The 12,292-nt window shown below is 37.6% G+C and overlaps 1 long non-coding RNA gene and 1 pseudogene across 2 annotated transcripts; both read left to right on the top strand.

The window, feature by feature from the left end:
* Positions 1 to 236: 236 nt before the first annotated feature.
* LOC148695733 (uncharacterized) lies at positions 237 to 1,901 on the top strand. Its single transcript, XR_015964936.1, has 3 exons — positions 237 to 395; positions 495 to 561; positions 1,732 to 1,901. It is a non-coding gene; the product is annotated as an uncharacterized LOC148695733 (long non-coding RNA).
* A 1,783-nt stretch (positions 1,902 to 3,684) lies between these two features.
* On the top strand, positions 3,685 to 12,292 carry LOC137733923 (kinesin-like protein KIN-UB; annotated as a pseudogene). The gene is made up of 18 exons (XR_015964921.1): positions 3,685 to 3,962; positions 4,155 to 4,255; positions 4,399 to 4,522; positions 4,608 to 5,038; positions 5,188 to 5,340; positions 6,125 to 6,261; positions 7,052 to 7,140; positions 7,475 to 7,678; positions 7,894 to 8,019; positions 8,582 to 8,713; positions 8,815 to 8,946; positions 9,283 to 9,413; positions 9,499 to 9,599; positions 10,392 to 10,517; positions 10,662 to 10,787; positions 11,208 to 11,351; positions 11,474 to 11,602; positions 11,685 to 12,292. The product of XR_015964921.1 is annotated as a kinesin-like protein KIN-UB (transcript).

The raw sequence follows: 12,292 nt of genomic DNA, 5'->3' as shown, positions 1-12,292 counted from the left end.
TCCTAAGGAGGCTTGGAGTAGTTCGTTGGAAGTGTTTGGACGAAAGAACACAGAGAACGACAAGTTCAAAGTTTGGCCGGAGCTTTCGGGGCTTTTTCTGGTGAATCCACGGCGAGTTAGGGGTCGAGGCAAGTATGGATGTGTTCATCTCGTCAATACCTTCATTTTGATATAAAGTACGTCGAAAATGGTTAAGAAATGAAGAAGTTATGACACTTTGAAGTTTACCCAGAAATTCCGGCAAAACATCCACCTCCGGCGAAACTAGTCCGGCGACGCGAGGAAGAAGACGCGCGCGTGGGCAGCGCGTGAACAGGGCGCGTGGGGGCGCGTGAGCGCTCCAAATTGAGTTCTAAAAATTGTCACGTGTTCGTGACGTCGTGTAGATCACCGTGGTATATTCACACACCCAAATTGAGCAACGTATGAGAAAGTTATTGACGAATGTTTGTGTATGTGCGTTTAAATGATGTTTTATAATTATTTTTGTATAGGTGAAAATTATACAGACGAAGAACGTAACCAATCTAGGCGAGGAGGTTACGAACCGGCTACTTATCAGTGAGTGGGCAGTTATTTTTCAGTATATATATATGTATACTTGACGTATTTCCCAGAAAACATATTTTAAAAGAAATACGATTTAAGTAACTTATCATGTATGCATCATATTTTAGAATGTGCATTACTATAATTATGTATATTGTTGCATGGTGCTGAGAAGGCCCAGGTAAGTTACATGTGAGTATATATGATTGAAATACATTTGAAATACGTGAGTATATACATTTGATATACCTATAAAGTACGTATAATATACATTGATATACGTATAATATACATTTGAAATACATACGAAATACAGTTGATATACGTATGAAATGTGATTGAGATATATTTGAGATACAATTGTGATACGATTGAGATATGTTTGAGATACAATTATGATACGATTGAGATATGTTTGAGATACAATTGTGATACGATTGAGTTATGATTGAGGTATAATTGTGATATGATTGAGATGTGATTGGAATATGAGGAATTATACGATTGAGATATGATGGAGATATGATGAATTATATGATTGAGATGTGATTGAAAGCTCATTTACTTGCACATGTATATAAGTGCTCCCGCCCAGAGATAGGGGCATAGCCTTCACGTGTATGTTCACCTCCCGCACCGCATGCTCGCCTTGGATCCAAGTTAGGTGCACAGCCTGTCGTATAGACCACTTATGTGGGTTCGACTTGTAGGTGACCCGCGATTTATCGCACAGCTTCACGTGATTGTAGCACTAGAGCATACTATGTTATATACGATGATGAATTGCAGACCACGTGAGGTGGTATTGATTGTGTGCAGGTTATACATATATATATATATACATGATGAGATGAGATGATTATGAGCTATATATGCAGCCAAGGGCTGAGTTGATTATGATGATAGAGTATGAATTATGTTTATAGCCGAGCGTTGAATTGATTATATGTTATACCCTCAGATTCACATAGAAATGTTGAGCATTCAGTTATGATATTTGGCATGACATACATTCATATTGTTCAGCATGATTTGATATATATTACGTATATGATTATATACTTTACTTCTGGGAAACTATACTTGTTTTACGGCGAGGGGTTAGTATATTCAAAAGAGAAAAGAAGGTTTTGAATACGTTCGTTTTGCTGACCCACTCAACTTTGTTTTGCGCCCCTCCAGGTTCTAGGTAGCGTATATCGGTGAGTCTCGAGGTGTCCAGCTGAAAGTTCTGACAAACCACCACTCATGTAGGATCATCGTCGAGTGTTGTTAAATATGTACATCTTATGTTTGACTGCACTTAGACTTTGTGCTCTGGTTGTGTAATCACACTTAAACTTTCTTTAGAACCTATCGTATTTAGTTTTAATTAGTCGTACTTTTCTTATAAAATATCGCTTCCGCACAGCGCACATGGCTACGTCACGCTCACGTGACGGCCAGCATGCCTTGACTTCGGTCGGGGTGTGTCAGGGGGAATAGAGGGGGAATTATTTTAGGCCATGGGTTGGAGTTGGCCTTAGGCCTCTCCAACCCTGGGCTAAAACTCAAATTTTCACTTCTATTCCACCACACCCCCCCTCCCCCAAACACCACCCAAAACCCAACCCAACCCAATGCTAAAATGTGGCATAAAACCTAAAACTCAATCGGAAGCCGAATTTAGCCTATGATTAGTGGGGCTGGCCCACCATATATATTTTATTTAGTTTTATATTTATAAATTCATTGAATTCAACTGTTAAGATCTAATTTGATGAAATTCAACGGTAAAAAAAAATTTAACGGTTCAAATTTAAATCTAACATCTAAAGTAATTAAAAAAAAAAATCTTTCATTTGTTTCATATTTTTTTTATAGTGTTTAACGAGTTTCATGGTGTCAGTTAGTGATTTTTCAGTATTTGTCAGAATCTAAATATTTTTAGGTTAAAATGTTCATAAAATTAAATTAGGATAGTTTACATAATTTTTTATTTTAAAAAATTACTTTAAGAAAAAAAAATAGTCTAAATTCATTTTTTAATAATCTGGGGCTAAAATTTTAGGCCAGAAGAGTTTGAGCAGAAAAGCTGTTTCTAGGTTAAAACCCAAATTTTCTGGGCTAAAAGTTTTAGGTTTTAGGCCAAGGGTTGGAGATGATATTAGTATAGACAATATGATTTCGTTAAAAAAAAAAAAAAAAAAAAAGAAGCAGCAGGACTAGACTGGCATTTTAAACCCGATCCGTTAACTCGACCCGTTAAAATTAGTATTCGGTTGAGTATTTAACAGGTCGGATTGTTAACGGGTCAACTCGTTAAATAACGCGTCATTTTGGGTCAACCCGCGAAACCCATTGGCACCCGTTAACACTGGTTAATGAGGGCTTTTATGTAATTTCAATAGTTCAAATAGGAAGCCCACAAACTCAAAGCCTATCTTTGCAACTTCAAGGAGGTCGCCGATATGCTCCATGACTACATTCCCGGCTCAAAATGGCAACAGACGACGCTTTCTCCTCCTCCTGTGGCTCTGACACTTTGTCTTAGCTGTTTTCTTGAGAACGAGTCAAGCTTTTCTCCTCCAACAGCAGCAACTCATCCTCTAGCTTGCCGAATCAGGATCCTTCCTTCAAGTGCTTCTCTGTCTTAGACTTGAAGAAGGTCATGGCAGGTCTTTGTCAAATGGCAAAAAGGATGGATAATGGAGGTAACGGTCAAAGTGGATTGATTCCATTGGTTTTGCGATTGGCATTGCGTGTTGGATTTTTGAAAAGGATGAACATAAATGCACTGCCAACTATTGTAAATGAAATCTGAATGTGAGATCTTGTTTGTACATTAAAATGCGTAATTTGAATTGGAATGCAAAATTAAACCAAAAAAAAAAAAATTGTTAATGGGTGTTAACGGGTGATCAATGAGTTTAACAGGTTGAGTTCAGGTGGCCCGTTAGCTTAACGGATTGGGTTCGAATGACCCGTTAACTTAATGGATCGAATGAAACCCGACCCAAATCCAATAAACCCAATCTGTTTTCAGGCCTAAGCGGGACCCCACCTATCTGCGACTGTCTCTGTCTTTTCCTTAACACAGTGGCCCTCACCGGGCCCCACCTCCCACATCTCTCCCTCACTCCCTATCTCCAACACTTTTGAAACCATCAAACCGCACCAACACATTAGCCCGAACTTCCGACACACAGCAGAGCAGCACACGTGAATGCCTTTCTTAATTTTTGCTGCACTTCTGTAGTCCATGGCTTCGCGAAACTATGTGGTGCAGAGGGGTGCCGTGAAGCTGGATCGCCCGGTTAATTTCAGAACGTCATCGTTCAAGTCCCGGCTCCCTCCTTCTCAATCTCCCGGATCCGCCCTGCACCGGAGCAGTCCCGCGCTGTTTGGCTCCGCAGCTTCCAAGGACGACGGAGGTCAGTTTTTGTTTCCCCAAATGGGATTCGATTGAATTTTGGAGAAAAATGGAAGCATTATTTCAATTAATCATTTAAATAAATGTTTAGAATTTGGAAAATTTGAGGTAATAGAATAAGCAGGGCAAATGCAAATGAGTAAATGAAATGTTGCTTGTATGCCTGTTGCTTAACTTTTTTTTAATCGAATAGTACCCGGAAGAGTTCGAGTAGCTGTAAGGTTGAGGCCCAGAAATGCACAGGAGATGATGGCTGATGCTGATTTTGCTGACTCTGTGGAGTTGCAGCCAGAGGTAATTGCTAATTTTGTTTCCGTAGTGTTTTTCGAAGTTTAATTTGGGAATCCCGGTGGTTTATCTCTTTTATAAGTTTTATTTTCAGATTCTTGGTGTTTGTGGTGTAGCTATTAGTGTTTGATATTTGTTCTACTGCACAGCTTAAAAGGTTGAAACTTCGAAAGAACAATTGGGAGTTGGATACCTATGAGTTTGATGACATGCTTACTGAGTATGTATCACAGAAGCGTGTCTATGAAGTTGTTGCCAAGCCTGTTGTGGAGGGTTATTTTCTATTATGGTCCATGTAGTATTTTCCATTATCTTGTAGTGACATTGCGCAACAACTGAATAGTTGCCTTTTTGTTAGTGTAGAGTGTTTTAGATGGTTACAATGGCATGGTTATGGCTTACGGTCAGACAGGTACAGGGAAAACATTTACTCTTGGACAGGTCGGAGAAGGAGATACATCTGATCGTGGAATCAGGGTTCGTTCAATGGAGGGTGTTTTGGCAGATATATCTCCTGAGACTGATTCTATCTCTGTATCGTACCTGCAGGTTGTTAGACCCTTGTCCCATTATTGGTTTGATCTTCTTAATGCTTTCTGTTTATGTCTAGTTGTGATTGCCATTGTGGAAGATCCAAGAACTGGTGATGTTATAGTTCCTGGGGCCACTATTGTAGAGATCAAAAGTCAGCAGAGTTTTCTGGAGTTATTAAGATGTGGGGAAGCTCATCGTGTAGCTGCTAACACAAAATTGAACACTGAATCGTCTCGTAGTCATGCGATTTTGATGGTAAAATAGTTGACTGTCCAGTATCTGTTTATTTTCATTCATATAGTTAATTGTTTTGGTCATGATCATGTCATAGTTTCTATTTGGTAACCAGGTTGTTTCAGTATAACATAATTGGAATCTTGATGTTTATAAGTGCCTTAATGCAGGTACAGGTCAATAGGTCTGTCTTTGGAAGAGAATATGTGTTGCAAGTGAAAATGGTGACCCTACTCACTTGACCAAGCCTTTCAAGCCACTAGTCCGGAAAAGTAAACTCGTTGTGGTAGATTTGGCAGGTTCCGAACGTATACAAAAATCAGGTGTGTATCCCAACTTGTGACCTTTTATCAGTTTTAACTTTTATTATACATAAGGTTCTAAAAGACGCTAGGTGCTAGTCAGGCGGTGGGTTGGGGCCTAGCGCCTAAGCGGCTAGGCTGGGGCCTAGCGCCTAAGCGGCTAGGCTGGGGCCTAGGCGGATTTAAGTAAATATATTAGATATCGTATTAATAACTGTCTATTTATACTTAAAAAAGCATAATTGTATTGGGATACATAGATTGTAAAACAAAATGACCTATATATTGTAAAGTATTAGAACATATTGAAAACATGGGGAACAAACATATGATGAGAGTTCATCCAAGCATTCAACAAGTCTCCTACATTTTATTATAACAACAACAACAACAGCAACAACAACAGCAAAGCCTTTTCCCACTAAGTAAGGTCGGCAAGTTTCCTACATTTTATTAAAAAAATAAAATGCAAAATGAAAGTTATCGATTTTTTGTCTAAATGAGAGTTGCGAACTAGGCGGGTCTAGGTGCTCTAGGCGGATGCCTAAGTAGGTATAGGAGCTCTTTCTTAATTTTCAAATGCCTAGGAATTTATCGGGGCGGTGGCTAGCAACCTAGTGCCTAGGCTGGGCCTAGTCGGTGCTAGGTGGGGATTTTTTGAACAATGCATGTCAGCATGTCTGTGCAAATGTGTGTAAATGTTTGTGTATACGTGTGTATCTCACAAGTCATTATGTGAGTTCCTTCTTCATATGAAGGCCAGTTCCACTTATATGGTGAAAGTTTTGTTTTTCCTCTATGACAGGAAGTGAGGGACATATGTTAGAGGAAGCTAAGTGTATCAATCTATCGCTTAGTGCATTAATTCTCTAGCAGAGAATCGTACTCATGTTCCATTTCGTGATTCAAAGCTTACAAGGTTGCTTAAAGATTCGTTTGGAGGTAAGCTGTCTGTTATGTCAATGCAACCTTGAGCTGAGTAGAGTACTTGATATGCTAGCCATGAGGCCCATGACTGCCATTGACATGTGAAAACTCATAATATTCTTAGCTTTGTTAATTTTGTTTGTTTGTTTCAATGTATTAAAAGGCTCGCCTCAGGGCGCGCCTAGGTGCCCTTTGAGGTTGGGCGTGAGGGTTGCCGCCTCTGTTTTGAGGGAGGGGGCGGAAGGAGTCGTCGGAGCTGCGCCTCAAGGCGCCTAGGCGTCTCTGTTTGGCTGCTTTTTTTCCTTTTTTTTTTTTTTTTTAACTCCCAAACCCAAATTTTGGGTAGGGTTTTAACTGCCTCATACCTCTTCCTTGCACTATCGTCTCTCTACCTTTTTTTTCTTCTGATTTTTATTTTCTTATATAATGGACGTGTGTGCTGTTTGCATGCATTGTTATATGTGTGCTCATTGTGCTTTTCATCCTCTATTATATATATATATATATATATATAAAATATAATGTAATATAATGTATGTATATATATGTGTGTGCTCAGGGTGATTATTGATTAATAATCTTCTTTTTTTTTTTTTTAATATAATATATGTGTATGCTCAGTGTATATATTAAAAAATTTAGGTTCCGTGAGGCTTCGCCTCAAGCCTAGGCCGGGCTATCCCTCGGATGCCTCGCCCACACCTCACGCTTTTAATACATTGGTTTGTTTAGAATATTTTCATGTTTGCTAAAAGGAATTTATGTTTTACCATTTTCTTGGCTTCACATTTGTTTCAAATTGTAGGATCAGTGAGGACTTCATTAATTGTTACTATTGGACCTTCTCCACGTCATTGAGGAGAGACTACAAGTACCATACTATTTGGACAAAGGGTCAGTTCTTATACTTGGAGGTCCTAAAATTTGAATTAGGAAGCATCTATTATGTGTTTTGTTATCGATATCATATGTACTTTACCAAAGTCAAAGTTCATGTAATTGTACTAATTGGATAAGCTCCTATAAAGAAAAGGGGTAAATTTGAAATGCATCATCGCTATTCATGAAGCATGTACTTTGTTCTCACTCTCTGTCAACATCCCCATTATTCCACTTAATTCATATTCTATCTATATGAGCAGTTATTCTTCGATAATGAAAATTTTTTGTCAGTTAGTGTTTCTTGATTAGTTGGGCTATGAACTATATGGTCTTTTATTATTGGCAGGCTATGAAGGTGGAGAATATATTGAAAATTAAGGAAGAGTTTGATTACAAAAGTTTGTCAAGAAAGCTTGAAGTACAAGTGGACAAGCTTATTGCAGAAAATGAAAGGCAGCATAAAGCTTTTGAGGATGAAGTTGAAAGAATAAATCTAGAAGCACAAAAACGTGTCTTTGATGTTGAAAGAAACTTTGCTGATGCATTAGAGGTTTGTTTGTTTTTTTTTTTTTATTCTGCTTTATGATTCCTTAAGTGGTCTTGATGGACTTGAAACTATAGTACTACATTTGTTTTTCTTTAATTGATTCTCTTTATTACCTTTTTAATACTACCAGGCTTCTGACAGAGATATGGTGATCAGTAATCATATTGGTTTTGCTACATTTAAGTGTTTTTATTTTTATTTTTTTATCCCTTCTGTAGAAGGAGAGGCGAAAATGCCAAATGGATTATATGGAAGCTGTTAAGGAGCTGGAGGAGAAGTTGGTCTCAATTCAGAAGCCAGACCATATGGGCCTCGGCCTGGTTGATATTAAATGTAACAGAGAGGTAGTCCTTTGAATAATCATTATTATGCTATAATGTGTTGTCTTGAAAGAAAGTTCTAGAGTTAGTTGTTGGTTTATAAGACTCTTAGACATTTGACTTAAATATCATCTAGAACTTGTGTATCTTTTATGTATTGACTTTATAATTCCTAAATAATCATATTATCTTCTCATTGAGTGAAATTTGTAAAATATATTGCTCTATTATGAATGCTGCATTGAAGTCAATTCACCAGATTTTGTCTTCCATATACCTGTAATTGTTAGAATTATTGGTTTGTCATATATCTGTAAATAACATGATACATATCACTCTTGCAAGGATGTTTATAAAATTTCAGGATTCTCTTAAAGTTAGTAAAATTTGTTTACTTAAATATTTTAAAATTCTCTAGTAAAACGTGCTTTCACCTGTCTTGTTCTCTTAAAAAGTTTCTTGAACCAAAGGCATTTACAAAAAAAGGAGGAACTGAAAATGAAGATTCAATTTGTCAAACCAAGCGCACCCTTTGTTCCTGACCACCAAATACATAATATAGTTGATTTGTTTTTCTCTTATTTAGGGGTCCGGGTTTTCTCCTTCTAACGAAGTGGCTGAGTTACAAGAGTTGCTTCAAAATGAAATTGACCTAAGAGAAAAGGTTGAGGAGGATCTGAAAAATCTTAAAAGCCTAGGGCTATATTCACAATCAGAAGTATGACTTCTTTCGTAGATTATGTATTGCTCGCATCATCTGACTTCTCAAAATCCCTAAGCATATTGATATCATATTTGGGATTATTTTTGGTGTACTAGGCAGATGGAGATACAGAATTTCTAAAGCTTCATAAACTTCTGGAGGAGGAGGCTCAACATAAGAAGAAACTTGAAGAAGAATTAGTAATTTTACGCAGTCAGTTGTTGCAGTCAGATTTTGAAGCTGAGCAGGTATGTAATTCAGAGAGGTTAACATAAAAGCTTTTCCTCCATGCTAAAGTTATATTTGGTTTGTGAAACTGTAAACAAAAGTCATAATTAGTTTGTTTACTTTCAACTCAGTGAAGAAAGTATTTGAGCCTTTTGCTTTCACAAACCTATAAATTGATTATTCAGTTATCTTTTTTTCATTAAAAAAATTGCTTTCCTGGAGTGCTTATACGTGAAAAAATCCTCGGCTCAACTTGAATGAACTGTTCATGTTGAGAATCATATAATGTAACAAGTTCAAGAATCTTGTCCCACACCTAAGAATTTGTTCATATGTGCTTTTATTTTTATTTATAGACGAGAAGTTGTCTTGATAGAGGCAGGTCTGGAAATGGGTTTACTGGTCTAGATTCTTCTGCACCTTCAGTTAGGCATTCTTATCCCAGAGACACTGGGAATGGACAGAAAGAACCAGTTTCCACACTCTTAAGGTAACGACAAATATTGCCAAATGCAATATTGTTCCAACCATTTTAATCCAGAGGCATCTCTCATATTGTTTTTGTCAATCAATGCAGCAGTTGGATTGCAAAAGATTTTGTCATTACTCGAGTCGGATGATGCTAATGTTTGCATTCATGCTGTAAAGGTGGTAGCCAACTTAGCAGCTGAAGGTGCGTAGATGTATCTCTGGTGGAAATTTTCTTTTGGCCAATTTTGGTATGTCTTCCAGTATCATGTTTTATCTACATCAATCTTGAGATTTTACTTTATTGCAGCATAGAAGTTCTTGATCTATTTCTATTGTATTTTTCCTTTATTTTCCTGACCCTTATTCATCTTGTTTATATCTATATAAGTGCATTGGAACGATCAACCCAGTTATCCATCATGAGCGGTTGCTTTCATGTTTTTGGTTCGTTTGTTGTAAAATGCATATGCAGAAAAGTAAATTCTTACTTGATTCGGGAGATGTGAATTGTACTCCCATTTGCTAGTGGAGGAACGGCAGTGGTTGATACAAATATTGAAGATAGCCTTATCATTCTTTGTTCTTTATATAATAACTATTATGTTGAAGATAAGGTAATCTGTGTGTAGAGTTACTGCTATTTGCTAGTCCTTGACTTTCTCCAAAACCAGTTTGTCTCTGGATACACAAGTGATTCTCAGGAGACCATTCATTTTTCTTTTTATGAAGCTGTATGTTCTTTCCCCAAAACCACTTTTTCTTTTTGGGCCTTGATTTAATTGTTATACAAAAGTAATCCAGATTTCCTATATCTTAAATTCAGTTTCGTGAAAAATAAGTGGTTAGCATCTGACAGAGATCAATATTTGGTTTATGCAGTAATAGTACGCGACTCTTAAATTGAAGTTACAGTTGTATACTCTGTATGCTTTTTTTTTGTTTTTTTGAAGTTTAACCTTCTGAGAGTTTATGTGCACTTGTATGTGAAAAGCAGAGGCAAATCAGAAAAGGATTGTTCAAGCTGGTGGTCTTACTTCCTTGCTGATGCTTCTTAGAAGCTTTGAAGATGAAACCGTTCAAAGAGTGGCAGCCTTTGCCATTGCGAATCTTGCAATGAATGGTGAGTGCTCAATGATCTGTTCTTCTTTCTTAGAATGCAAGGGCTTTTTCTGTAGTTTGAATGTTATTACTTTTTGGGTTTGAGAAGTATCTGTCTGACTTCAAAATATTGGTTTTCTACGTTGCTTCCTCTCTGGAATTGCAGAAGCTAATCAAGAAATTATACTGGAGCAAGGTGGGATTAGTTTGTTAGCAACGACAGCTGCTGATGCTGATGATGCTCAAACCCTACGCATGATTGCTGGAGCTATTGCTAATTTATGCGGCAATGGTATACTGCATTGTCTTTTCTCTACTAGTTTCATTAGAGCCTTTGCCTTTTTGTTATTCTTTCTTTTAGGTTGCAGTGATGCTCCGATGGTCTTAAAAGAAAATATGTATAACCTCTCTGCATTAATCGGACATAAATGGCTTCATTGGCTTATTACAACAGAATGCAAATCCTTTTAAAATATTTGAAGAAGACTTTGCTTTTCCTTTTAGTTCTCGGGTTTATATTTATAATTCAAACTTTTTTACTCTAATCACTAAACATGTCCATTTTCTAATTCTATGCTTCAGAGTTCAGAGGAAGGGTTTTCTGTTGTTCGTTCTTAAATTTTTCTTTGTTTGCTCTGCATTTTTTCCTAAATATGATGATACGTGTATATATAAATATCCTGCTTTGTTATTATCTTGTTGACATCCTCAGATAAGCTACAAATGAAGCTAAGGTTCGAAGGTGGTATCAAGGCGTTGCTAGGAATTGTGAGGTGTGGGCATCCTGATGTTCTTTCCCAAGTGGTGCGTGGAATTGCTAACTTTGCAAAATGCGAGTCACGAGCATGTACTCAAGGTAAGAACCTCTGTCAGAAATATACCATAAACAGTTCCCGCAATGTTTGGTGTAATGTCAGGTTTAGGATTTATACGTGTTGTGGTTTGGTGGTGTAATGTCAATATGCTGACCTACTGTAGGGATAAGGAATGGAAGATCTTTCTTGATAGAAGATGGAGCACTTCCATGGATTGTACAAAATGCTAATGACGAGGCTGCACCAATCCGGCGCCACATTGAGCTTGCACTCTATCACTTAGCACAACATGGTAGGTGAATTGGTCTGATCCTCAATAACATCCTTAAATCTCTTAAGACTTTCTACTTATATATTGAGCATTCAAATCACAGAGGTGAATGCAAAGGACATGATTAGTGGAGGTGCCCTCTGGGAGCTAGTTCGTATCTCCTGAGACTGTTCACGAGAGGACATAAGGAGTCTTGCTCATCGGACTTTGAATTCAAGCCCCACTTTCCGTGCTGAAATACGGCGGTTGCGGATCGACTACTGACTTAGCACGCAGGTATATTTAGCGTCTCCAGTCGTGAGAGTGATGCGCACACAAATTCGTGATGCTTCTGTATGGGCTTGGGCAAGAATTGGTCTGATTATTCTTACGCGCTAAATAAGGGACATGATCGGTTGAATTCTGCGCAATTTCTGTAAAGCAGGCGAGGATTCAGAAGGGAAAGAATTGTTGCGGCATGAGGGCGAATCAAGTATTGTCCAGTTAGATAAGGTACATAAGCTCAAAATGGCAGCACGTCTGTCCCGATGTTGTATTAATTAATTTATTCGTATAAGCATTGATAAACGTCGTCATTCTTTAGTTTGTTAAATGCTAACTTGTTTAGATTATCAGCTTCTAGTTGTAGAGGTTTGTTGTAAATACTCTCATAACTTGAAACTACAAATGTAGAATATATGTCATTTCGGACAATTGGTTTCTCTGAAGAAA

Source organism: Pyrus communis, chromosome 7, assembly GCF_041283825.1.
Source record: "Pyrus communis isolate YQ-2024b chromosome 7, ASM4128382v1, whole genome shotgun sequence".
Classification (NCBI taxonomy): domain Eukaryota; kingdom Viridiplantae; phylum Streptophyta; class Magnoliopsida; order Rosales; family Rosaceae; genus Pyrus; species Pyrus communis.
The sequence above is the reverse complement of the archived record's forward strand: the minus strand, read 5'-3'. Positions and strand labels throughout refer to the sequence as shown.